Genomic DNA, 27,373 nt, shown 5'->3' with positions numbered 1-27,373 from the left:
AAAATGCACGCATAATTTGCATGTGCAAATAATATGACTGTCTATGCAGCTGTGATACTTATGTCTGGTAAGTTTAACATGCACAGTTTTGAAGTTTTGTTCATGTTATTCTGAAAATTTGATTTGCATGTGTATGTTCAGTTGGTTATCTTCCTAAATATTGCATTGTTTAGGGTATATATATATATATATATATAGAATAACATACAAAAAGTTTGCTCTTCTAACACAGTGCCCTTTTACAGCGCCACAAAAACGCTTACATAAATAGCAAGCATGCCCTCTGCAATGACCCTAATAGTGCCTGATCCCTATTAACTATGCCCCTGCGATACTCCAGTTTTATGGTGTGATGCAGTGGTGAATGAGGCCCACAGTGATTCTCTAAATTAGAATAACTAGAATTTTTTTTTTATTTCAGAAGTGAAAATGTTGTGAGAGGGGGTTTGCCAGATTCAAGACTTCCTACTGCTGAAAACGTTTACTGCAAATCAACGCTCTATCTAATGTGAGTAGAACTGTAGCACAGCTGTTCATCACCCCTACCGCTTCTTAGGAAAGTCTCTACACCCTTCCAGGTCCTTAGAATAATAAAAATGATGAATGGGCTTGAACACTGTGAAGCAACTGTTTTGAAGTGTAACCTGCTGTTTGTAATGTACTCAATAGTTCTGATCTATAACTGCATTGGCATATCATTCAATAGCAAGATCATTTGATAATCAGCAACATTTGAAATATTCAAAGGGTGGCTCACAAATCTGATTGAAGAATCAGTTGCTGACCTCCCAGTTCGAGTTCTTAAATAAGCTACATGGGTAACATTTTCCAGTATATCTCAGTAAACGGTGAAAGTCAAAGTGTGCTATGCGAAACCCTGAGTCCAGCAAACACTTATGCACATGTAGATCTTCAGTGAATAACCCCAGCAAGTTCCAATGTCTGCAAAATCAGGGGCGCTGTCTGGTTTGGAGAAATGTTCAAATATTGGTGTCATTTGAATTTTGTTATTTGTGTATATTGAATTACAAATCTTGCAGGAACAGTTTTTCCCTTGTGGGATTTCTAGTATTCATGCTCCTCGTTAGCCTGGACGTAAAAAGTTATGAGAACAACTTTTAAAATTGCATTACGGCACTTCCTGTTCAGAGCCAGGAATTAACAGACACTCTTGATAACTAGAAAAGATGTTAACCAAACTCTTTTGAGCCACAGTAAAATGCTGCTGATCAGATTTTAAACACGCCAAATGCACAGTTGCACATGCACACATATGTTGTTGTTTTTCAATGTGCAGAAGACATTGTTTGTATATTTGGCTATTGGGTCTGCATACACAAGCTAGGAGAGCAATTATACCCACTTGTTTTGAAAAACCTGCCTGGATATTGAGTTTGTTCTTATTTTCTCCAAATTTGTTCACTCATCTCTAACACAATACTCCAAGGCTACATCTACACTGCAGGCTTCTTGCACAAGAACTATTTTGCGCAAGAGTTCTTGCACAAAAGGTCTTGTGCAAGAACATGTCCACACTGCCATGTGCTTTTGCGCGAGAGTGTCCTTGGCAGTGTGGATGCCCCCTTGTGCAAGAAAGCTCTGATGGCCATTTTAGCCATAGGAGTTTCTTGCGCAAGAAACCCCTGTTGCCCAACCACACTGCCTTCTTGCGCAAGAGCTCTTGAGCAAGAGGGCTTATTCCTCATTGGGAGAGGAATGACTCTTGCGCAAGAAGCCCTCTGTTCCGATGCTTCACTGTAAATTTACTTGCATAAGAACACACATTGGCTATGTCTAGACTGGCATGATTTTCCGCAAATGCTTTTAACGGAAAAGTTTTTCCGTTAAAAGCATTTGCGGAAAAGAGTGTCTAGATTGGCACGGACGCTTTTCCACAAAAGCACTTTTTGCGGAAAAGCGTCCGTGCCAATCTAGATGCGGTTTTGCGCAAGAAAGCCCCGATCACCATTTTTGCGATTGAGGCTTTTTTGTGCAAAACAATACTGCGTTGTCTACACTGGCCCTCTTGCGCAAAAGCATTTGCACAAGAGGGCTTTTGCCCGAACGGGAGCAGCATAGCATTTCCACAAGAACACTAACAATCTTACATGAGATCGTCAGTGTTCTTGCGGAAATTCAAGCGGCCAGTGTAGACAGCTGGCAAGTTTTTCCGCAAAAGCAAGTGCTTTTGCGGAAAAACTTGCCAGTCTAGACGCAGCCATTCAGTGTAGATGCTCCACAAGTTTTTGTGCAAGAATGGCTGTTATTGAGTAAAAAACCTGCAGTGTAGATGTAGCCTAACTGGATGAACAGAGGAATCTAGAGAGGCTGTAATTATGCATCTCCAGGTAATATTGTTTTATAATTTACTTGAATTAACAAACAGCAAACATGGATATGAAAGTCAGCTGGGGCCAGTGAACTAGATTAATGGTCTTGAAGAAGTCATGTTAGCTCTTTGCCTTAATTTTCTCTATCTGTTCACTGAGGACGGCAAACGCTTTACAGAAGTGTTCTGGGGACCCCTTAATTAATGCATGCATCTGACGAAGTGGGTCTTTGCCCACGAAAGCTTATGCTCCTACACTTCAGTTAGTCTATAAGGTGCCACAGGACTCCTCGTCCCTTAATTAATATTTGTCTTTGAAGATGAAAAATACAGAGTATTGTAACAGTCCAAACCTGGTTTGCAGGGCATATGTACATAATTATTCTTTGGACAGCATAATGTACTCAACCATATATTTCATACATTTACAAGGATCCCAATTCCAAGCCAGTAAAAGTACTTAAATAGCCCTAAGCCAACTAGAGATCTTATCATACTACCTCCTGCAATTGGGGCTCTCAAAGAGAAGAGATTACAAAATTATTTTCCTGATAATATAGCAGATGAATGAATCTCTTGAGTCAGGGCTGAACTGTATTGTAAAGCAGATGCTTGTTTTTTCTTTCCCTCCGCTGAAGAAATACACAAAGCCCAGTCTCCTGTTTGGTCACTCACTACATTATTAAGCAGTTATTAGTAAAAGTTGAAAATAGGATTTAAAAAATAAAAAGTAAACAAAAGAGAAGCTGCATTTCTTAGGAAGATCAGGGGGCATTTGGACAAATTGCCTGCTTGAGCACTGAACAAAAAGGAAACATTTTACCAGTAGTAATGTATTTAAAAAAAAAAGTTTTCCTGGGGAATCAGATCTTAGAAAATCCTTCACAGAGCACAGCTCTCAAATTATAAATCTCATTGATTTGCTTTGGTCTAGGGTTACCAGGTAACTTCAGAAAAAATACCAAACACACTTGATGGGAGGGGGAGCAGGGCTGGCTGGGAGGGGGGAGGACGGGAAGCAGGGCTGGCGGGGGGGGGGGGGGGTCGGGGCAATGGGGCTGACCGGGGAAAATCGGGGGGGGGGAGCAGCCAGCAGAAAGCAGGGTTGGTTGGAGGGGTCGGGGCAGTGGGGCTGGCTGGGGTAGATCAGGGGGGAGCAGATGGTGGGAAGCAGGGCTGGTGGGGGTGGGGCTCGGGGACAGCAGGGCTGACCGGGGGGAGATCAGGAGGAGGAGAACCAGCTGGCACGAAGCAGAACTTGCCCAGAGGGTGTTGGGGGGAGCGGGGCTGGTCAGGAGGACCCAGGGGGAGCGGGGCTGGCCGTGGAGGGAGCGGGGAGGGGGAGAGAGAATCAGCTGGTGGGGAGCAGGACTGACCCGGGCACATGCAGATTCCACAGCGCTGCCTGTCCCGTTCATGGTCCCGGCAAAGCACAAGGAGTCCGGCTACAGCTCCACAACACGCTTGAACAGCGCTCAGGAGCACGGACAGGGCTTTTCCTCTTTCCCAAGGCGTCACTCTTACGTCAGATGCAACCAGAGGCTCCCAGCGCCGTTTGCAGCCTCGCCTTCCAGCCAGTCCTCCTGCCCCCACCAGCCGGCTTCCAGCGGGTGCCCAGCCGGAAAACCAGAAAATACCGGACATTGCACATGTCTGGTATTTTCTGAATTTTTTTACCGGACAGAGGGCCCAAAAGCAAGACTGGCTGGTTGAATACCGGACACCTGGCAACCCTACTTTGGTCACAGGGGTAACCCGAGAATCATTTGAAGGCCAAATATAGCCATTGGTGGTATACCACAAAGATATGAGCTACTCTTATCCTGAATATGAATCCTCTGTTCATCTGAGGAAGTGGGTTTTGCCCACAAAAGCTCATGATGCTATATATATATATATATTAGTCTCTGAAGTGCCACAGGACTACTCATGATTGTTTTTAAAGTTACAGACTAATATGGCTACCCCTCTGAGACTGAATATGAAGGTATGGCCTAGACAGAAGACCCTGCAAATGATCTCCCAGCTTTATCAAAGCAATCTGTCAGCTACTGTATTTCCACTGACTGGAAAAGATGAGAGTAGATTACCTGCTTTTTACGTGTATGTGCTCATTCTTGTGCTGGTTAGACTGCATTATGGATCTTTGCAGGCTGGAGTGACTTGTACTCTCTAACAAAAGTTAGGCATTTGATTTTATTCCAAATGGGTGGTTTGTGATTCTTCAATAAACAGATTCTGTTCTTCTCTCATCAGTCTAACATAGGTTAAATGATCCAATTAAGATTCATTGGAAGAGGGATGACAAACTAGTCAGAAATACGGAGCATTCTAGAATAGTTTATTCTTGTTCCCACTATGGAGAATTCTCAGTAATCTTTCCAATATCTCATAAAAGGACATGGTTTGGATTATTCCTGGAATTCTAACCCAAAACTTGGAGTATTTTAATGAATTGTAGGGCCTCCAGCCTTGCTCATCTGAATGGAACAGTTAGGCTGGCAGGCTTGACTCACAATCATTGTACTTGACAGCTTAACTTTTTGTGGGAATGTAACTCTGACTGTGAAAATGTTGTACTAAGCAAGCCTTAGTTCCGCTCGTAAATCAGTCTGATGAAAGGTTTGAAAGCCTATTTCTATGCTGTAGTTAAATTACAACTGAGTTAGTCCCTAGTTTCTCCATCTAGGATAACGTAACTTAGAAGGAAGCTCTCTAACATAAGAATTCAGTATACAGAACCATCTGAGATTTCTTGAAATAAGCAGCAGTGAAGCAAAAAAAATTAGAGGAAAGTAGATTTTAAAATTACCAATGCACTTAAGATAATAAAAGAGTTAGAAATTGTAGATAGTTACTAACTGCTCATATGAGTAGAATGAGTCTTAATAGTACTTGAGCACAGAACAAACATTTACACACAACAAGCAGATTAGTTCACAAACTCCTTCTAGGATGAGTAGCTACTGAATAAGAGAACAACTCTCAGCCTACAAATGCTTCTCAAAGTAAGTTCCCCTCCCTTTTTTCTTCCTATTTCAGATCCTCGTTGCCTCTAGTGAGCAAGCCCCTCCCAACTCCTTTATATCCTGTGAGGGGTTACTGACCTACACCTGTCAAAATGAGTCAGCAGAAATCATTCAGTATTTGCATATAATGTTCCAACACCTGCTAATAAATTAAGACAACTGAAGAATCCTTTATCTGATTACTTGTGTGTTTGTGCAGTTACATTATTAAAATATCTAATAAAAAGACTGAGGGAAAATGATAAATCAACCCTTATTTGTTTTAAATATTTGTATCAAAAGCTTATGACATACAATTTCTACTTTAAAAATGTCCATATGCGAAACCAATGTTTAGGCAAACGCAGCCGCAGGTGAAATCTGACTGGCAAATATGGTTTTTCACAGCAAAGTATGGTAATATCCCACTCAGGAACAAATCACAAGTTTTTCCATCATGTTCTTTTTGTGAAATTTCACCATCTTCACAGTGAAAGCAACTTCTCCACTGCAAAAAAAGAGGCCTTTCCTGTTCTCTGACAGAGTAAATATTTTCAAGCAAATCTACAATTATTTTATTTTATAAAATTAAAAGCTCTGTTTTTTCTAGTCGAATCAGCACTACAAAATAATTAACGAACCCCACCTTTATTTGACATTGAGAAGGCAGATACATACATAACGTAAAATGGACAGTTCTATTTTTTAAACACAGAGGCTACGTCTAGACTGGCATGATTTTCCGCAAATGCTTTTAACGGAAATGTTTTCCTTAACGGAAATGTTTTCCGTTAAAAGCATTTGCGGAAAAAAGCATCTAGATTGGCACGGACACTTTTCCACAAAAGCACTTTTTGCGGAAAAGCGTCCATGCCGATCTAGATGCGCTTTTGCGCAAAAAAGCCCCAATCGCCATTTTCACAATCGGGGCTTTTTTGCGCAAAACAAATCTGAGCTGTCTACACTGGCCCTTTTGCGCAAAAGGACTTTTGCCCGAACGGAAGCAGCATAGTATTTCCGCAAGAAGCACTGATTTCTTACATGAGATCGTCAGTGTTCTTGCAGAAATTCAAGCGGCCAGTGTAGACAGCTGGCAAGTTTTTCCACAAAAGCACATGCTTTTGCGGAAAAACTTGCCAGTCTAGACACAGCCAGAAAGAGAATGAGAATGTAACACTGAAAATCATCCAGGCATATTTGATCATTTTGCAATGAAAAGATTAGGCACTCGTTGGGTGCAGGGGTTTATTTTTTGTGCATTGGGTTAAAGATTGGAAACCATATGTTTTAAGCATAGCTTCAATGGTATCAGTAGCTATGATCCTCCTCTCAGATTACTTTTTACTGCCTACCTAATTTTGAGCTTTAATTGCTAACATGCAGTTTGTTTATCAGTTACAAATGTTCTGAATTGGAAAGTATTGGAAGGCCAAGCAACTAATACTGTTCCCTGACAATCACTAAAGAAACAACTAAAAATTTGTTTACTAGTATGACCTGATTTTTATTTACTGTAAATACATACAAAAATATACTGAATGGATGCCTTCAGTTCTGATGATAAATGTGAGATGCTAGAATGGGGTCTTTGTTGAAGCAGTGCTTAGCTATGGAGGACTCAATCCAGCAAGGTGCTGAGTGAGCATACTCTTACTGATTCAGCAAAGCACTTTGTGCAAGTTTAACTCTGAGCAACTGAGCACTCCCATTATAGGTACTTAAGTGTTCTGCTTCATTGAGGCCAATCTGAGGCTACTTGGGTGCTTAAAGTTAAGTATGTGCTTATTACTCCTTTTTGGATCAGGCACAGCATGTTCTGTTCCTTGTAAGGCTGAGTCCTAGTAGTCTGGGGGCAAATTAAAAACAAAAAAACAAAAACAAAAAACTATGTTTCTCTCTATAACAAGTAAGGATTAGGGTAACGTTGGTCTTGTGCAGCTTGTGAAATCTTTGTGGTAGGATGCCTCACCCTTGGTTTATAAAGCAAATGTAAATGAAAGGTGTTATATAATGAACAATAATCATTCCAAATATTTAGTTCTGGGGAGACAAATATTACAGCAGTCCAGGAGATAATTGTTATGAGACCATAGTGTCACTAGCTCTTGCTATTTAATACCAAGTATCATGTAATTTGGAGTTTTTCTTATACCCTTCACTCCTAGAATCATATTTTTAGCTAATAATCACATCTTTCATGGGGAATGAGGAAGGAGGAAGTTGTTGGCCTTCATCATTGCAAAAAAAAGTTTAAAAAACCCTAAAGACTCAAATACAAGAAGACAAAAAGGACTCTAAACTTTTTATTTTTGAAATCTCATAATTTCTAAGCCAATGATTGGGGTTTTGCTCATAATTATTGGATGCTTAGGATTGGCAATACTGGATCATATCCTATCACATACTTCTCTACCCCGACTGGAATCCGTGCAACTTCCCACATGTCTAGGTAGGTTTCAGGAGTTGGTTTAAAGTCATAATTGAAGCTAAAAAGTGCTGCTAAGTTACGCTTAACTTTTCCCCCTTTGTCGCCTGGATTGATATACTGGGGAAACATTTGTTTTCCCTGATGTAACAGTTTTCATTCCTTGCCTCTTGGGGTGAATACTAGAGCTGGTTGGGGAATGTTCCCTTGGAATAATTTTCTGACAGAAAAAACAGTTTGCACAAAACTTGAATTTTCTGCTCCAGCTCCCCAGCAGCTTGACCTGGGAGGCTGCAGAGGATCTGGGGCTGCCAACTCTTCAGTAGTCCACATGACAAAATGCCGTAGAAGTGGGGTTCCTAAGACTCTATGGGCAGTTAGGCCCTCAGCTGGCCAGCTCCCTGGGATGCTTGCCTGGCAGCTGAGTGAACTATCCAGTGTTCCTGGCTGTACAACTAGCTTGCCAGCAGGACAGCCAGGGAGCCAGAAGAAAATATTTAAAAAATTCCCTTGTAGGTTTTCTGAATCTGTTCCCTACCCCCACCCCCAGATATTGCTGTTGCATGGGAAATTTTGCACTTATGATTTATTCCAATTCTTTTTTTTTTCTTTTCAGAAATACAAGTTTCCCATGGGATGAAAATTCTGGATCCTGCTCAGCTCTCGTGGATATACTTCACTCTTCCACTTGCATTTTTGGGCAATAGTTTTATCTTTTCAGTGTCTAGAAGTCACAGGACCAGCTCTGAATCGAATGACACCACCCTTCTGGAAATACATAAGAATCCTAAGGCCCAGGGCAATGAATTAAGTGGTTTCTGGAAATTTTACATAGCTACACATAGCTATAACAGTGAAACAAAGCAGCAGGTACGGTTCCATATTTCCCAGAGTTAGGCAGAACGTTAATCCATTTTGAATAACAAATCTAGTAAATAGTAAAATCTATGAATGACTAACCAGAGTCCATGTCACTGTTACATTCACGCCCTAGTTGTAGAGAACAGTTTTGCTTGTGCTTAGGATCTTATGGTCTTGATTCTTTTCCCACATGAAGGTAAAGTAGACAGTTCTCTCTCTCAGGTGTCTGAGGAGAAAATTGTATGCCTTTAACGGAAAGCATCCTTCTGGGAGCATTAGCCAGATGGCCCTTCAACTGTCTCAGCTGTAAGAACATAAAAAACGCTATCTAGTAATTGGACATATAGATTCTGAACTGTTATTAATTCACATATGTCTGCACAACATCCATTTGTTATTTAATCCACAGAGACAGCATGCACTATTGGAATAAGCACAAGGCTGGGAGTTAGGAAATCCCAATTTTTAATCCTGATTTGTTCTGTAACCTATCACAAATGATTTCACCTCTTTTTGCCTCAGATTCTCCAGCCATAAAATGGAAATAATGAAACTTTTTTTTCTGACTTAAGTGCTATAAGATCTCCAGATGAAAAGTGATATAAAAAGCTATATATCAAAATGGCTCAAAATATTTTGAATTATGAAAATGAATTCCCCCCCTTCAAAACTTCTCTACTAAACATATTACTAAAGTACTTCAGATAAATCAACATGCTACTATATAGAGCTGTTTGCCCATCCGCTCATAACAAGTGTTTCAGACCACAATTAATAATTGCTTTGCCTGTAAACTCTTTGGTGGGCAGGGACTGCCTTTTTATTCTGAATTTGTACAGCACCTAGCATAACAGATGTATGACCGAGCGTCCTTGGGCACTAATACAAATAATAATAATAAAGCTAGGCATGTGCCTGGCTTTAAGTACATGAGTAAACTTACTGGCTACGTCTAGACTGGCATGATTTTCCACAAATGCTTTTAACGGAAAACTTTTCCGTTAAAAGCATTTGCGGAAAAGAGCGTCTAGATTGGCACGGACGCTTTTCCGCAAAAGCATTTTTTGCGGAAAAGCGTCCATGCCAATCTAGATTCGCTTTTGCTCAAAATAAATCTGAGCTGTCTACACTGGCCCTTTTGCGCAAAAGCTTTGCGCAAAATGGACTTTTGCCCGAATGGGAGCAGCATAGTATTTCCACAAGAAGCACTGATTTCAGACAGTAGGAAGTCAGTGTTCTTGCAGAAATTCAAGCGGACAGTGTAGACAGCTGGCAAGTTTTTCCAGCTGCTTTTGCGGAAAAACTTGCCAATCTAGACATAGCCACTGAGTTCAATATGATTGATCATGTGCATAACATTGTGCAGCCACTAACATACTTAATTAAATGAGGAGCTGAGTTAATTTTGTATATAAGACATTTTAAAGTACCATTCCATATTTACCTACTTGGTAAATAGCCGAGTTAAGAGGGCAATCAGGTTATTGGAGGAAGGAGAAAGTGTTGTAGAGACTAACCCTGAAAGACATAGTTAATTCTGGATAGCCTGTGGACCAGTCATTGAGTCAGAATTCTGGGCGGGTGAAAAGAATCAGAGAAAGGATAATCCGGGCTAGTGATTTAGGCTAATTTAACACGAGTGACATGAATTCAGAACTGCAGCAAATCCTTGAGTTAGTTCTGTGAACTTATGGAGAAGAGTGAGAGTAACAACTGAAAGAGTTTTGGTTTTGGGGGCTATGGAAGGCAGTTCATGTTAGGAACTCTTCTAGCTCCATACTGATGCAGGACTCTAGATTTCTTTTGAAATGTCGGAATACTTTGCAGTCAGGCTGATCCAAAGGATTTTAGTAAAAACAGCTGTCTAGTAGTAGTGATGTTTTTGTTCCATTGTCAAATGAGTAAAATCCATGAGTGTATTAATATGTGTGGAAGAGACTGTCTGTATGTGTGAGAATGTGGGGTAGATGGTATGTACTCGGCGGCGGATATAGGGCAGGGCGAGTGAGGCAGCTGCCCCAGGCCCTGTGCTTCAATAGGCCCCGTGTCCTGAGCCTCGCAAAACTCATCCGCCCCTGTATGTACTTATGCACGTCTCCCCACGCATATAAGTACAAATCAGTAATGTGTATGTACTGAGAGGATCAGAATGCATCTGTGTTATCTCGTGGTTTTGTTGTGTATATATGGGACATGTATGAGTGTTTCTAATTGTTTGTGTGACTCATGTATCAAGCTACCCTGTATTGCGGTGGGTTGACTCTCCTAACAGAAGAAATTATAGGCTTTCCCTATCTGAAGGGGCTGCTTGGGGTGGTGCATACATCTTCTGCACTGTGAAAAACTCTGTTGCTGGCACATCCGTGATCACAGTAGGACAACTCAGGTGAATCACGTTACTCATGTAAGTGTTTTCAGGGTCAGGCCCTAGCATGTCAATACAGCTGGGCTAAAGCCGAAATAAGCTACGCAACTTCAGCTATGTCAATTGCGTAGCTTAAGTTGAAATAGCTTATTTAGGCTTTTGGTGCTGTCTACGCAGCAGAAAGTCTAAGGAAGAGCACTCTTTCTCCAACTTCTCATCCTCCTTGTAAAATGAGAGTTGCAGGAGTTGGAGCAAGAAGTCCTCCAGCTGGACATTATTTCAATATTATGTTGAAATAATTGCTTGTAGTGTAGACACAGACTATGTTATTTTGAAATAACGTCAGTGAAGTAGCATGTATAAGAGCAAACTGCCACAAAAACAATTGTTTTACTGTAGTGGAAACCAACTTCTATGAAGAAGTTTTGATATTTGGACATCCACTTTGAAACCAGTTACCTCATCAATCTCTTTTGTTGACAATTTAAATGGCTATTTATATCAATTGATAGCTACTTATTTATCTTAATAAAACCAACAAAAGCATGCTATACTATTATGCATTTCTAAATGATGGAAAACATATATTGGTTTTTGTTATGTTTTGTCACATTTTGTAAAGGTCCTTCTTTAGCCAAACAACGTTTTATAATAGGAGGCAAGTTTGACAACAGCAGCAGAAGCATTATGAATTCAGAAGAGGGAAATAATAGGCTAAACAATTGTCAGTAAAATCAAAATAAATACAATCAAGAATGATAATTAAGAGGAATGCAGAGTAATATGAAAGACAATTAAGAGTAAAAATATATTCTATATATTAGCAGACACATTTGCACAATGTACATGGAACAACCCTGTGTATCTCACCCTATGAAAACTTCTTGACGGCACCATGAAATCATTATTGGGGTAACAGCTCTTGAGTGCTGCCAACTTTGGTGGCTTTTTTTATGGCAAGAAGTTGTCATATTTGGTGATTTACCTCTGATCTTAGCTTTTGGATACAAGCAATTGATTCCCTGAGGCGCTCAGAATTCTCTCTCCGAATTCTCTCTCTTTTCTAACACTCGTGTGGGAGGAGAAGGGTCACATTTTCAAGCCTAAGTGCGCCCTACAGGCTCCAAGCTAGCAGGCAAGCGACAATAAATCCCCAAATATTGTTTTTATGGTGATTTTTTTCAACCCCTCTCATGATTTTATGGGGGTGTTGGTTATTAAGTCTGGCTCCAACTTTTACTTCACTCTAGGGACCACGCCTGCCCCCCGCATCCTTTGCTCCAGTACTGCAGAGGCGCACCAGAGCGCTGCAATCCCCTGCTAGTTCTGTGACACCGCTGTCTAACACCTGCCCTTCCGTCTCCCCAGCAGCCCTGCGCTCCGGGGTCGCTCGAGGACTCCTGGCGGGGGAGAAGGTAAGGGCAGAGGCGTCACTCTCCCAGCGGGCATGTGCACACACACTCCGCACATGCTCACTGGGGCTGTGTCAGGAGTTTGGAGGGCACATTGGGAAACCAGGCAGAGGCTGCTCTTACACCGGCTCTGGAGTTCCCAGCCGCGCAGCAGCTGCCCCGGCCTCCCTCCCCTGGCGGGCGCTGCGGGGACAGGAAGCTGAGAGCCCCGGGGCGAACACCGTCCGTAGCCGGTGGTGAGTGCGCCCCCTTTCCCTGCCAGTGCGCTGGCCCCGGGGTGGAACGGAGAGGGGCATTGGGGAGCTCTGGGCACCGGCCCTTGCTCGGGGCGGGGAGAGGCCAGGGATGCTTTAGGCACGGCTCCCCACGCCCTTGTCCAGGCTGCTGCCTAAGGGACATGTGCCCAGCGGGCACTACGCACCGGGTTTGGGCGCTGGGATGAAATACCCAGCTCCGGTCCTTCCCATGCTGCCGCCTTCTGTTTCTTAGGGCTGGGGAGCGGGGCGTGGGGAGCCCGGCCAGTGCATCTCCCCAGACCAATACCCCCAACCTGCCCCATCGCAGGGAAGGAAGAGGAAACTGTCACACTCGACCGCATGGTCGTGGCACACGCTCCTTGTCTCCTCGCAGGAGCCGCGCTTGGAAAAAATTCTTCCCTCCACTTCCTAAAAGCAGAGACTTGCCCGCGGCGTGCCTGGGTCGCTGCGGTATTTCTCCCTGCCCTTGCCCACCCCGGCGAGGGGCAGCAGCCGGTAGGAGAATCGGTGGCATTTTACACTGGTTAAGCAGTTAACAGAAAATCAAACTCATGAGCATGGAAATGACGCTGTTTGTTTGCTCAGTCCTCGTATGGTTTTGGAGCAGTTTGCAAAAGGCAGGGAGGGTGAGTCGAACGAGACTGAGCAGGGGGGTTAAATAGTGTTGATAAGAGTAGGAAGGGAGTTCTTTGTGGGTGAAATCTTCCTTGGTGACACTAGTTCGCTCATGGGGCTGGAAGCGGGAGAGCGGAGTATTGAATTAATGTTAAGCCTCATGCCATTGTGGGTAGGTGAATATTGATTCTGCTTTCTCAGTTTTCTGTGAACACATGGGGTAATTTTAAAAACAATGAGTAGTCCTGTGGCACCTTAGAAACTAACAGAGGTATAGGACCATGAGCATTCGTGGGTAAAACCCACTTTCATCAGATGAGCTGGAGTGGAATATTTGTTTGCTATAAGTCGATAATGGTGTGATTTACCCTATGCATCAGTAGTTTTGAATCATGTGGGAAAAGAGTGTGACTGTGTGTGGACAGACAGTAAAACTTAGTATACAAAAGTAGAGATTTTTCCTTCACTAAAGAGCAATTTGATACGTTTTTCATTTCCATTCTAAAGTACCAGTTATTTGTCCATAATAATGCTTAAGATGCAAGTACTTCTATTTATACTTCCACTCTGCAAATGCTCTGGCTATTTTTTATTCTGTAAGTGTAATTGCATTCTTATTTTGGGTTCATTGGCATACATTTAAAGTAGGGTGATAACTTATTTCAGATTTAAGGCTCCCTATTACAGCAATACAGAACACAAGATAATGCATTGTTTTGTTTTGGAGACATTTCACTCATGCTAGGAAGCAGTTTGAACAGAGACAAGACCATTAAAAGAACATCAAAATAAAGTAATTAGAAATTACTGCAATGTGAAGTTGTAAAATGTTAGCTTAGGCTTGATGTACTGAATACCTTCGTGCCCAAAAAAAAGTAACCTAAAAAATGTCAGAAAACTGTATTGCAAAAACATTGTCATCAATTCTGCAATGGCTTTTTAAATGTAGTACTGGAGCATAAGATTTAACGTTTTATATCTGGAATTAGTTTAAATTAGTTAACTGGCGTTTTTAAGAAACACTATGCAAGGCATTTAACTAGTGTAAAACAAGTTTATTTACAAACCACAACTAAGTAACTTAATTATAGACTTAAATAAAATTAAGTAATACAAAATCTTTGTTCTCAGTGAACAGAGGGGGAAAACCTTTAGTGTGATTTATACGCTTAAACACAGCTTGTTGAATTCAGAGAATGCTGCTAAATGAAATTATTTCAGGTATACAGCCGCTGTATTTCAAATTACTAATCTATTGATTTAATATGTTCCTCTTGGATGAAATTTTTAATTGTTAAAACACATGGTTAATTAAACTTTTATTGGTCTACATCCAATTTATTAAAAACTGTTTTGTTTGGTAGAGTATCAGACATGCATATTCCTTAACACTCCTAATGTAACTGGACAAAATGGTTTAATTGTTCAGACTTAATAGAATTTGCTGGTTGGTTTACTGAGAATTTTCCTCTTTTGGAATGCTTTTAATGGAGTATTTTGTCATTCATAGTTTCCAAATACACCGAGGACTTCTATTTTCATGTGACACTGCAATTCATATGTATTGGACATTTTTGAACGTTCTTGCATGCTGAGCCCAAGAAGATAGCAGATATTTAACCTGTTTGTTTGTTTCCAAAGTAAAAACAGCTTAAAGGGCGCTAAGATGTTAGATTTAAAAATCTAGGACAGGCTGATTCTTTTTCTGGGCCATCTTGCACCATCACTTTTTAAAGACAAATAATTTCCATTTCTGCTTAACAATTGATGGCCCATAATATTGTAAGTGTGATTATGAGAGACTTCAAGATGGTTGTCCTACAGAGTTGTAAGTATTTGTAGCATTGAATATGTTCCAATATCATCTTTCAAAAATCACATTTGAAATTCATTTGGAGAGGCGTATTACAGCCAATAACCCTGATGATTGTTTTTTAACAAACTACTCTCCAAAATCCAAAAAAAGCCAGAAAAATCCTCTCAAAAGAGTACTTCATGATTTTATCTTAAATAATAAAATTAATTAAAATCAAATTGTTCATGTGACAGATTTATTCAAATAAACAACAGCAGGTTATAAATTTATCTATTAAACATTATCATTTGTATTCCCTCACCACCATTTTGTTTTTAAATATTTCAGTGAGACTAGATCCCCATGACTTGCTAATTATAAGACCATAATTTGGTTGAAAGGGTCTAAATGCGCTATTGTTTAAAAAATGTCACAACCTTTGTCATTTTAAATTTCATTATAAGAGAGCTTCATTTAGGAGGAATAAAATGTTAGTTGGAGAGAAACTCTAAGAATCTATACTAAGTTACAACACGAGCAGACATTACTATTATACAGACGTGTTAAATTCAGACATGCACTATGGTAACAAGGCACATTGAAGTATTGACAAATTTATGCTTGGTGTTACTGAATTGTGCTTAGATAACTGTGATGGACACTTAGTTTTTGCTAAAGAACAAATGACTTAAAATAGGTATAATTCCCGCAAACATGAATGGACTTATTTCATTTTAAGCACGAGTAGTCCTGTTGACTACAATGGGACTGACTACTCATGCTTAAAGTTAAGAACGTGCCTGTTTTGTAGGGCCTTTGTGTGTTTATAGACAAAACACATTTTAAACAGAAATCTGTTAAACAGATTTCCATAATTCTCTGCCGCCTTCTCAGCTATTTGTCATGCAGTGGTACAGCACTTAATCTGAAATTGGTTATAATTCTCTTCAGTAAAATTAGCTTCCTCTCTGCCAGACTTTTCAATAGCCAGATGTTTTTAAGGTGTCTTCAGCTGGAGTATCCAACTAGAACAGTGTTGAAGATTACTTAATCTTTGCAGTAAACCCCTTCTGCAGTAAATTCACAGGTTGTTATACTTTAATATGTTGAAATGACTGTTAAGATTTTTTGTGCAGTGAAAAAACATTTAAGTGAAAATAAAAATATTTTTAAAAATATCAGGAAAATAGTTTGCAATTAATGTTGCCCGATTTAATTTAACTATTTGTTCTTAACAGTAAATCCAATTGCAAATTCAAATTTTGTTCATAATGTGTATGACCTAATCAATGAATCTTGTTTTCAAATATGATAGTCAAATTAATGTTCCCTGTGGGTCAGGTAGCCTGTGTAGTTGTATTGCCGTTGCCTATCTTTTATGGATAAACTGTAGATGTCAGTCTCAGGGTTGTTAATATGGTACCTCCTCATTAAATTTCTCTACAACAAAAACAGAAAAAAATACAACAGAGCGGAACATCTGCTAAATATACATAATATCTGAAACTAAAAATTAGATCTGTGAAACCATCATATGCATACCATAAAAAAAATTAGATGGAGAATTATTCAGTGTTTTTGTTTTAAAATGTGTTTTTAAAAAAGTAGTGATTGGGTTAATCAAACAAATCTCTTCGCTTACTAGGGGGAGCAGTAAGAATAGGATTTAGAGCTAAGCAAACCCTGAACAGGCAACAGAAAAATCCCCTTTTCTCCTCCATAATGACAAGGATGGTCTCTCTGTCAGATGCTTTTTGTTTGGACCTTTTAGCCAATAACGGTAACAATCTGAAAACAATTGGTGATGGCAACTTAATAGTAGTTAAAACAATGCCTTTTCTTCTTTATTTATTGATCTTAACTTGTGTAATGATGATTAACAGACACCCTGTTAATCAGGGTGAGAATAACAGGTGAGAATAAATCCCTCAATTAGCTGGCAAAAAACTGCAGCCACATGTTTGTGACAAGAGTGCGTCACTACTCTGGGCTCGCAGCGACTTCGGCTTGTCAGAAGATCAGATGGCACTGGTATGTTAAAGGAAAATTTTCCTTATTCTGGTTGCAAAATAATTTATTTTGTGCTGATTGGACCTACAGTTAATAAAAAAGGCCTGATCCTCCTCTTTGATCATTCTATTGAAGTTCCATTGATGTAAAAGCAGAATGGGAGAAGAATCAAATCTAAAATATGGCAAGAGATTCTGTCTGCTGCCACACATAACTGCATCTTCTTTCATTTTAAATGACCAGTCCTCTGATTAATCTACTGTATGATACTCTGGCTTTACTTGTGTATCTTTATGCTTTATTTTAAAATACTTGGCCTAATAGTTCATCAATTAAAGGGGAGAAACACTAACAGGATTATCTCCCTTCCCATCTAAATTATCTAATGTGTAACTGCTTAACTCCCAGTACTAAGAGCAGCAGCATATAAACAAGTTTATTTAACAGCTGTTTTACTGAGCTGTGCTGTACATGATTTGTTAGCACAGAAGGAATAATTTCTGTTTAATAGCATGGCTGGAATGCCAGAGTTCATAAGAGGTTATTTTTTCTTTTTTTGTGAGCTGTGAAATACAGATGACATCTTCATTGGTCTCTTCCATCCCACTTTATCACCGTAAACTATTTGAATGTAATATATTTAGTACATTTTTCTTCCATTCATGTGCAGAGGCTCTGCACAAAGGGGTAAGTCTAGTAAAGTGTAGTGTGAAACATGTTAAACTAGGTTTTTATTTTATAGGTGATTCAGGTAGTCTCTCTAGTTAGGAAAGGTGGATTAAAAATTGAGAATAGAAAAGGTTTGGGTGACGTGCCCGTAGTACCTGATCATGTCACCCATAACGGTTTAACACTAATTCAAGATATCGTTCAGAAATGTGAAGATACAGAACCATAAACTTGAGATGTGTACAAAACTTGTTTGTTCTTATACCACATTGTTCTGTACTCTGTGAACCTGCTGTCTATCTCCATTTTCATCTTACACGGCTAGTTTGTAAATAAAGGGGAACTTTAGGAAAGTAGCAGAAGTCATCTCTTTTTTTTTAATCTCATTATGAAGGTTATTTAGGGCTTGGTGGGCATACTTGTGCTGGGTTGGAAGCATGCTCAAACTTGTGTGCTGGATTTGAAATATTTAGAAATAGTAGAGTACATTAAGTGAATTGCAGAATCAAACAATTTCTTAAACAAATCAGTCTTTCTGAATGTTTCATCAATGTGCCAGTTAAAATAAATGCACGGCCACATGCATAGTAAGATACACATAGCATTCAAAGGAACTCCTTAGAAGCTCTGTTTTCCAGTTCTCACTTAAATAGTCACTTAATTCCCGCACTACTCAAGATCTACATTTTTATCTTCGAGGAAAGGGAAATGTTTTGTGGCTTTTTCTAGTTTGAATTTAAAAAAAAAAAAACACCTAGATTTTATGTTTCTTCTTCAGCAAGGACAAATAGAGGATTGTAATTGAGAGACTAATAAATATTACTTTATGACCAACATACTGGCTCATTTTTATTTTTCATAACAAAAACTCCACACCTCAAAAATCACTGGGCAATAAAGATTTTATATAGTGTATGAGAAGTAAAAGTATGACAGTTTAAAAAAAAACCCTGAATTAATAAGGGACCTAATATTACAAGGAGAACCTGGGTTGTCCTATAGAATTATCTTCGTTGAATTGGGGCCAAAAGGCCTAATTCTCTACTACTGGGGGAGTTTGGCTTTTGACTGCAGTGAGACAAGGTCTGGTCCAAACTGAGCTATGACATTTTAATTTGTACTGAAGGAAGGACATTATAAAGCGATTGTAGACATTAACTAGAACACTGAATAATAAGTCCAAATCCTGCAGTCTGTTATAATAACACTTTATCTCACTTCACTGGGAGTTTTCCCTATGTGAGGGCTTGCAGAATTGGGCCCATAATTTGGAAAGCACCTTGAAGATTAAACAAATTACCATATAAAGGGCTTAAACATTTGTTTCAGAAAAAGTGAAAGTCTGAATTTCTCTCCTTAAACTATTGTATGCACTGAAAAGAATCCCAGTTCTCTAATCACAAAGTATTGCTACTATTTTATTTTCTAGAAATATGAAAGATTCAATCAGATTGGGCGGAGAAGGTGGACTTTTGATAGCCATTTTTATATACCTGTGTGTGTGTCTTGTGTATGGTTTTCACCTGCATTATTTTTAAAAATAAGTACCCTTGCTGTAGTCTGTATTTTTAAGAAGTTATTGGACAGCAGTTTTCTTTACCAAAGGAGTGAAAACCCCAGGAATCCTTTTATAATTTGGAAAGAATGTCAGGAAAGAATGTCTAGAGAGTGAAGTAGTTAAACCTAAGTGTATTAGGTCATGTGTTCTAAATGCATAAATAAGCATAACTGCAATTGCAGAAACCTAAGTTTAAAACCACTAACAATACTCTCCCACAAACTCTAATTGCTAAAAGGGAATGACCTCAGCCATTGTGAAATATATGCCTGTTTGTTGACCAATGTTGGTGGAAGTGGAGTGTGTGTTTTGTTGGGGGGTTGTGTTTTTATTTAATGCCACAGCAGAATACTGCCTGAAAATGGGAGCTAATTGCCATGAAAGCATTAGATAAGCATTAAAATTAGGGATTCTAAAAGCAGGTGAAATGACTATTCCACTGAGAGATGGAGAACTGACAGATCGGAAGCCAGTTTGTGTGTTAAGACAGTCCATTCCTAGCATATTCATAGTTGTTTTGTCTTTAAGAAAATGGGTGTCTAAAATATTTGGATACAAACCTGAGGTTTCTTTGTGTCCTGTTACTATTCTTGAGCATCGCATGAAAGTTAGTGAGTTCTTCATCATGCCAGTTTTAGATGCTTTTTGTCTTCAGGTTTGTGTTTGGGGTTTTTTTGGGAGGAGAAGTGGGAGGACGGAGGAAAATGATGCGAGGTGAACTTGGCTTCATTGAAACATCACAATTACTGAATACAGTGAAAGATTTTTAATTGTTTTCCATGCATAAGAATATGGATATTACAAAGCTGGTTATAATAAATTTTGGCTGAGAGCAAAGTCATTCTGTGGATAGAATTCCACAGTCCTCCTAGCAATTCCTGAAAGACAGGTCTTGGCTCCCTGTTCTGCACTCTTATGAACCCATATAATTAAGATCCAGAGGACTGCTTGCCCATTTTGAGTCAAACACTTGTAGGAAAATTAGTGTTCTTTATGATGTTTCAGAACACATGATAGCAAGTTTTGACTTGAAGCCTTGTACTGTAAAGATTTTGACCATTCTTAGTTTTGAGAGGGTGGACAGCCTAGTGAATGGAGAGTGAAAGTGAAGTTGTTACTGGCCAACTCTCGATAGCATACCATAAAGACTTCTTGCTTAATGCAGCAGACTCCACAAAGAAGTTAACCAGTGGAGGGGAGAGGAAGGGAGGAGGGGGGGGGGGAGAATTTCTTAAACTCAGCAAATGCCTTAAAAACTGGAAATGCCTCTAGTATTACTCAGACACCCACAAGAAACAAAATCAACAAGGGGAAAGTGGAACAGGCATTTGGGGGTGGGAGGAGTAATTTTTAGTTGTTTGAGTGAGCAAAGTATCAGAGGGGTAGCTGTGTTAGTTTGAATCTGCAAAAGCGACGAGGCTGCATAGCATCTGATGAAGTAGGTCTTTGAGCTTATGCTCCGATAAATCTATTAGTCTATAAGGTGCCACAGGACTCCTCGTCGCGTGAGTAAGCAAAGCAATTATGGGGGCCTATGTTTTATTCACAAGTGTCTACACCACCCAAATGCACTGGTCAATGGTTTCCACAAGATTGTGAAACAGTTTGGAATGCTCTTTTCTGCCCAGCATTTTTATGTAACATGTCTTTTTTATTTTATTTTATTTTATTTTATTTTCCCTCTAATTTGGCAATAGATTTAAATTCAGAACTGAGCAAAGTTATCTAGCCAATTATGTGGTCCTCTGCTTTGCATCTGATTTTATATATACTAGAAGATTTACCTGACATCGCTTGGGTAAATTAACTCAATTAATTTTTGTTTTTTGGAAAATAAAATGGTGGGACTGAAATGAGGGATTCAGTACTCAGGGTGCCCTAGGGAGAGACCTCTCAGCACAACATCTCCATGACGTTTGCAGCTCTAGCGGGCACAGCTAGGGGAAGGGTGCATGTCCCCCAGCTGGGGCAAGTCCAGGTTCATCTGCTCCCTGCGCTCCCCAGCTAGAGTGAGGAAAGCAGCAAACTGTGCACTTTCCTCTGGGAGAACATCCAATAATGTTCCTGTACGAATTGGGGATTGGGAAGAGCTTCAGTATCCCCAGCCTTCTTAAAGGATGCCTTGGAGAGGTAGGAGGCTCAGGGCTGGGGCAGTCCCAGATGGGGGAATCACCTCCAGCTAGGCCCTTCCACCTAACTGGTTATTCTGTCTCTCTCCTTTTTTGTGTATGGTTTTATGAGAAACCATCCCATTCTGGGCACATCTAGGGCTGGATTAGCCAATAGGTAGACTAAGCATGTGCTTAGGGCACCAGCAAAGCAGGGGCACAAAAAAAAGAGAGAGATTTTACAGTATAGTATTGTTTTTATTTTGAATAACATATGGGGGGGGGGGGGGGCTCCATAATCTTTTCAGTGCTTAGGGCCTCTAAAGGTTTTAGTCCGTCCCTGGGCATATCCCATTTTCCTGGCACAATCAACTTTGGCTTAAGTTATGATAAGAGGAAAGTTGCCTACTGAGTTGGGTGGTCCTAGCTCTTACGGTTTAGGAGGTATTCTTGAACAAACAGGCACAAAAGATACACAAACTCTCATATATAGTACGTGAAACAGAAGCACCTTTAAAATGCGTGAAGGCACTGAGCTAGGCATAGAGTCCATGTTTATTGCATACAATTTATTTTTTATATGCATCTTCCCCCATACTTCAGTTCGGACAGATGTAGGGGACATATGGGCCAGATGCTGTTCCCACGACAGAAGGAGAATTTTGTTGTTTACTCTAGTCGGAGTACAATTGGGCCCTTTTTTGGCGCATCCTTGAACATTTTGAACTCATTGCAAAAAAAAAAAAATCTTTCTAGTCTCATGCTGCAGTCCTTGTGCACAAAACAGTTGTGTGTGTGTGTAAAATTACAAAGAGTGTCAGCAAAACACAATGCTCAGAAATGGGCATATTATTCACAGTGCTGTAAACTTCATTTTACATAACCTACCGACAAAGCTAGTCATTGCTGGCTTTTGTTAAGTCTCATAGCTCCTTTGGTGACAGCATAAATAACCTCATCTACAATGCAAAACCACTGCAGTGCGGGGGGGGGGGGGGGGAAGGGGGGAAAGGGGAGAGCATCACTTTTGACTTAATTCTTTTGCATGCAGAAATATAATTGTGTGCCTGGGAGGGAGTATTCCATTTTCTAGTTAAGAAAATGGGAAAAATGACTTGCTCTAAGACACATGAACCTTTACATGTAAACATGTATTTTAGATGCTATACGTATTTAAAAACTCAGTTCTTTCTGGGATAAGAAGCTAGTTCAGGTCTGCAGAGTAAAGGACATGTAAATGTATGTAGCCCTTCATAACATATTATGAGATGTCCTCTGCCTTAAAATGGTCCTGTCTAAGAATCATTTGTTCAAAGTACTTGCTGTTTTGTTTTTCAGACATTTCACTTAGTTCAATACCTCCAGAATTTTAATTTTTGGTTGTAATTCTTGAAAACAACCAGGACACTATGGGCTGATCACTGGGTAATACTTGATTTCTCTTTGCTTTCATGGCCTTTTAAAAAAATAATCTATTTTGATTGGAAAAAATAGCCTAATAGAACAAACTGACTTGTGTAAAATATTTGCTGTATGTAAATCTGCTTTCATTCCAGACTTTGGGTGGATCACGTTTTTACAAGCAATTTATAAATCCCAGCAAAACAGAGTGTACAATTTAAATGGTTGATAGAACCTTAAGTTTAGCAGCACTACTGGCAGTATCGTAAATTAGCTTCCTTAACTATTTCATTCCTAAGGATTCTAGTCCACTTAAACTCAATATAATCAAGATTACTTTACTCACTACTGTAATTCAGCCATAGACACAGCCATTTAATAGCACATGGCAACATTTCACACTACTTTAGTCTGGGAAGTGAAAAAATATACCACCCGACTTGAACTATATCGGGGTTGTGGCTGGGTAGTTAGACTGTAATTATCTGAACTGGAATTTAGCCAGGATTATGGGGCTGTTGCTCCCACTCTTGTGATAAGTGCTTTAGTAATTTAAATGGTCACAAATGCTCCGCATCTCAGTTTTACATCTGTGCTAAAATTGCACTTTTGTCCTCACAGCTTTTCCAAGGCAGGTGGCTATGGAATATAGAAAAATAATTGTGCACAACTATACAAATTCTTGCCCCCCAACCCCTTTGAATCAGAATGAAAGAATGATAAATGCAAAAGTCAATGTTGTGCAGCTGAAGTCTGAAGCAATGGAGAGAAACTTGGTCAGTTACTTGCTAGGTATGTGTGTGCTAGATAGCATTCCTCCAACTCTGCTAGCATGGCCAGTGGGTAATATAGGCAAGGGAAGGCATTGCCTTTCCAAAAATACAGGGGTGGCCCCCACCCGCCATGCTCCCACCAGCTGGGAAGGGTGCGGCACAGCTCTCTAGCTGCTCTGGGAGAGCTGGGGCCCTGTGGGTATTGGAGTGAGGTTTGTGGGGTGGAGGAGCTTTGTGGGGCTGCCTGGTGCTCTGGGAGCCAGAAGGGAGGGAGCTGGGGCTACACATCTACCTGGCACTGTGGTGGGGAGGGGCAGCAGCCTAAGGGAGGGGGTTGGAGGTGCAGGGCAAGTTCCAGCAGCCACAATGGAAGCTCTGGTGGGCACGGAAGGGGCAGTATGTTGGGCAGAAAGAATGGGGTCAGCGTTTGCCTCCTGAAGGCAGGCCTTCACCCATTGCCCATGTCTGCTAGCCTGTGCTTTTCCTTCTTTCTTATCAGTTTGCTTCCTTTTTATGTACCCTTCCTCCCCAGCTGTACAGCCCTCTAATAATTTTCTCAATAGTTATTTAATCAAATAAATGGCTTTTACCTACTCTTCTGCATCCTTGCCCATTTTATGTAACCTAGTTCTCAATTGTATTTAATATTAATATGTTCAGAGACAGACATGGATTAAACACAAGTTGGGAGCCAGGAACTAAAGTTCTCATCCTATTTCCCTTTTTGTCCTTAGGCAAGTCACTTAAACTCATTGTGTCTGTTACCAGTATGAGAGATAGGTATAGCTGCTGGCACTCTGAGCTTTAAGGTATGTGAAACCCTTTGATGCAAAGTGCTGCATTAAGCCCGTCATCTTCAACCTTTTTTACATTTGCGGATGCAGAAGAAAATTGGAATGAAGGGGCAGAACCTTTTGGAAATGTTAGATGTAGTCTGTGAACTCTAGGAACCTGTGGACCACCGGTCAAAAACCACTGTTCTATTGCAACAACCACCTTTCATGGACCACTTTCACAGTCTGCTGACGCAAAACCACTGCAGTAAGCCAACTATATTAGAAATTAAATATAAACTTCCACATAATGTATTCCGAATAAAAAAGTGATACCTCACTAAATTACATATCCAAAGAAAAAGTTAAACATTCACTTTAATTTCAGAAATATCCACTCTGATAAAGCATGCTTTATGCTCTGACCACACTTTGAAAAACAGAAAAACTCGACATTATTGATTAAATCAAATGTTGCTGTTGAAATCAACAAGGCCAAGATTTCACTCTTTGAGGGTGTGTCTAGACTGTAGGGTTTTTTTTCTTCGAAAAAAGTGGCCTTTTTTCGAAAAAACTTCCCCTGTGTCTAAACTACTGCCGTGTTCTTTCAAAATTCAATTGAAAGAACGCAGTATTTTTCAACCGTGGAAAACCTCATTTTACGAGGAATAATGCCTTTTTTCAAAAGTACTCTTTTGAAAAAAGGTGTTATTGAACGCAAACAGTGCTTTTTCAAAAGAGATCATCCAGATTGCCTGGGTGCTCTTTCGAAAAAGCGGCTCTTTCAAAAATACTGGTTGCTGTCTAGACTCTCTCTTTCAAAAGAGGCTTGTAGTCTACATGTAGCCTAATAGTATAAGGCTTTTCCTGCTTTACTGCTGCTGCTTTAAGGCTATTTTCAGCATGGGAAGAAGCTATTTTGATGAAATAGTGAAATTGACTGTCTACAAAATGCTGGCACATGCTAAGTAAACTGAAGGAAAAGGAGAAAACGGGGTTTTTTTTGGCCAGCTTTTCAGTGGTAGTGCAGAAACGTGGCCCCCATTTTCCTTCTCCAAGTTGACAACATGCATTTTAAAGTTTGGCCTGTCTGTTGAAAAGGCAAATTTGAGAGTTGTACCCCACATTTTATTGTTTGTTGAAGTGTCTTCCTTGATCACATTTAATCACAAATAATGGTGTCAATTCTCTTATCCAGACAATTGTAGCTTTTATTTTTATGGTGATGTAGCGGTAGCAAAGCTTGAAACTTAGAAGGAATTTTCCCACAGATATTTTTATCATTATCAGAAGGAGAGAGCCTGTGGCTATGTTAATATCTTCCACCTGGTATGGAATGGGAAGAAAATATTTTTCAGTCAGTGACTAATTTCTCACCAGTATCCAGGGGTTCCTCGGTGACCAATGCAGAGATGTCAGTTCTAGGAGAAGTTTATCGAAAGAAGACAAAGTGTAATTTTCCATTGCAGACACTTGCAAAGAAGAGAAACAAACAGCTTGAAACCGATATACCCCGCACGAAGGAAGATTTCAAAAGGCTAAGCCACCAGCAGAATAACCAAGAAGCGTTCCACTTGCAAATTTCAATGAAATAAATGGTGTTCTAGGAAGGAAGCCACCTGATACCACTTGAGAGAGAGAGAGAGGATTCTGATCTGCCTCAACACTCAGCTTGATTCTCCGCCCTCCTCAAAACTGCATGTTCTACAAGGAAACCAAACATCAGCTATTCTGCAGATTTATGTTGGTAACAAAAACATTGATTCAGTGTCTTTTGCAACTGAAGATTTTTAAATTTTAGACCCAGTATTACAAAGGTGTTGGCAAGAGATTTTTACTGTGATTTAATAAATATTAGGTAGAGAATATACTTACACCTATTGATAGCTGAAACCCTAAGAGAGTCTACACTACGGGGAAGGCTCAAAATTAGTCCGAGGCAGGCTCTGTCAATATGAACACACTACCTTGGACTCAGAGCCCCAGGAAGCACTAGGGAGTAATTTAGTTTGAATTACTCTGGGGAGTAATTATTTCGAAATAGTGGTACTGGAGTATCCTTACTACTATTATTTCAAAATAACTATTCTAGAATTAGTGTGTACTTCTGCTTTTCATCAGGAGTAAGATTTTGAATTCTGCAGCCTGTTACTTCAAAATAATGGGCTTGGTAGCATGGATGCTCCACTTATAACTTACTCCGTGGCAGGGTTATTTTGAAATAAAGTCCTTGTGTAGACCAGGACTAAGAGGTAAGATCACACAAGTATTTCAGGCCTGATCCAGGGTAGCCTGAACCTGCCAAGTGGCAGGAAGTGATGGGTTGTAGGCATAATCCTTTTGCCTCATGACTAGCTACTCAGTGTTTGTGCATGGTCAGAAGTATAATAGTGCAGTGTTGTCTTTTTGACACAAGATTCTGCTTGAATTCTTGAAAGGTCATTGTAAAGGTTCCTCAGTCAGCGGGAGGGGGATGACACCGCTGACTCCCTAGAATGCCCACCAGTCCAAGGCATGCCTCGGCCCAATCCAGGATCAGGGCACTAGGCAATGGGAGGGAACACCAGTAGTTCAAGGTTTACAGTCGAAGGCGCAGCCCTGGGTCAGAGCTGCGGGCAAGGGGGAACAATAATTTAAAGTTCTATCCAGGTTCCTGGAGAGCTGACAAGCGCAGGGGTTTGGCCCCACAGGGGGGATCCTGCCACCCAAAGGTAGGGGTGTCGGGTGGGGAAGGGATGAATGCAGGCCCACCCACTCCACTGCGTCCTGGCCCAAGGCCCTGATAGTGGCGGCCTTGCAGCCACTAGGTCGGCGGGGATCCGGGCCATTACACACCGAGTAGGTCGAGGGTCAGCAGGGGTCCAGGCCGCAACTTGCTGCCCACCTGACCTTCATCTCCTCAGTCTCCCCACGCTCGGCTATCCCCGGGCTGCTTCCACATTCCCCCCTGTGGTAGGTTTGTCAGGTGTCTGGTATTCACAGTTCCTGTCCGGTAAAAAAATTCAGAGAATACC

General features: G+C 40.4%; 1 protein-coding gene across 7 annotated transcripts in view; it reads left to right on the top strand.

The window, feature by feature from the left end:
* Nucleotides 1–12,382: 12,382 nt before the first annotated feature.
* Nucleotides 12,383–27,373, top strand: part of EYA2 (EYA transcriptional coactivator and phosphatase 2) — a 171,722-nt gene continuing 156,731 nt past the window's right edge. For 3 of the 7 annotated variants that reach the window (XM_075901580.1, XM_075901583.1, XM_075901581.1), the window contains exon 1: nucleotides 12,461–12,636. The gene's annotated coding sequence lies outside the window, so the exon portion shown is untranslated. The other 4 variants (XM_075901579.1, XM_075901575.1, XM_075901577.1 and 1 more) reach the window with 4 other exon arrangements.

Source organism: Pelodiscus sinensis, chromosome 18, assembly GCF_049634645.1.
Source record: "Pelodiscus sinensis isolate JC-2024 chromosome 18, ASM4963464v1, whole genome shotgun sequence".
Lineage (NCBI taxonomy): Eukaryota > Metazoa > Chordata > Testudines > Trionychidae > Pelodiscus > Pelodiscus sinensis.
Note: the sequence above shows the minus strand (reverse complement) of the source record. Positions and strands in the feature narration are given on the sequence as shown.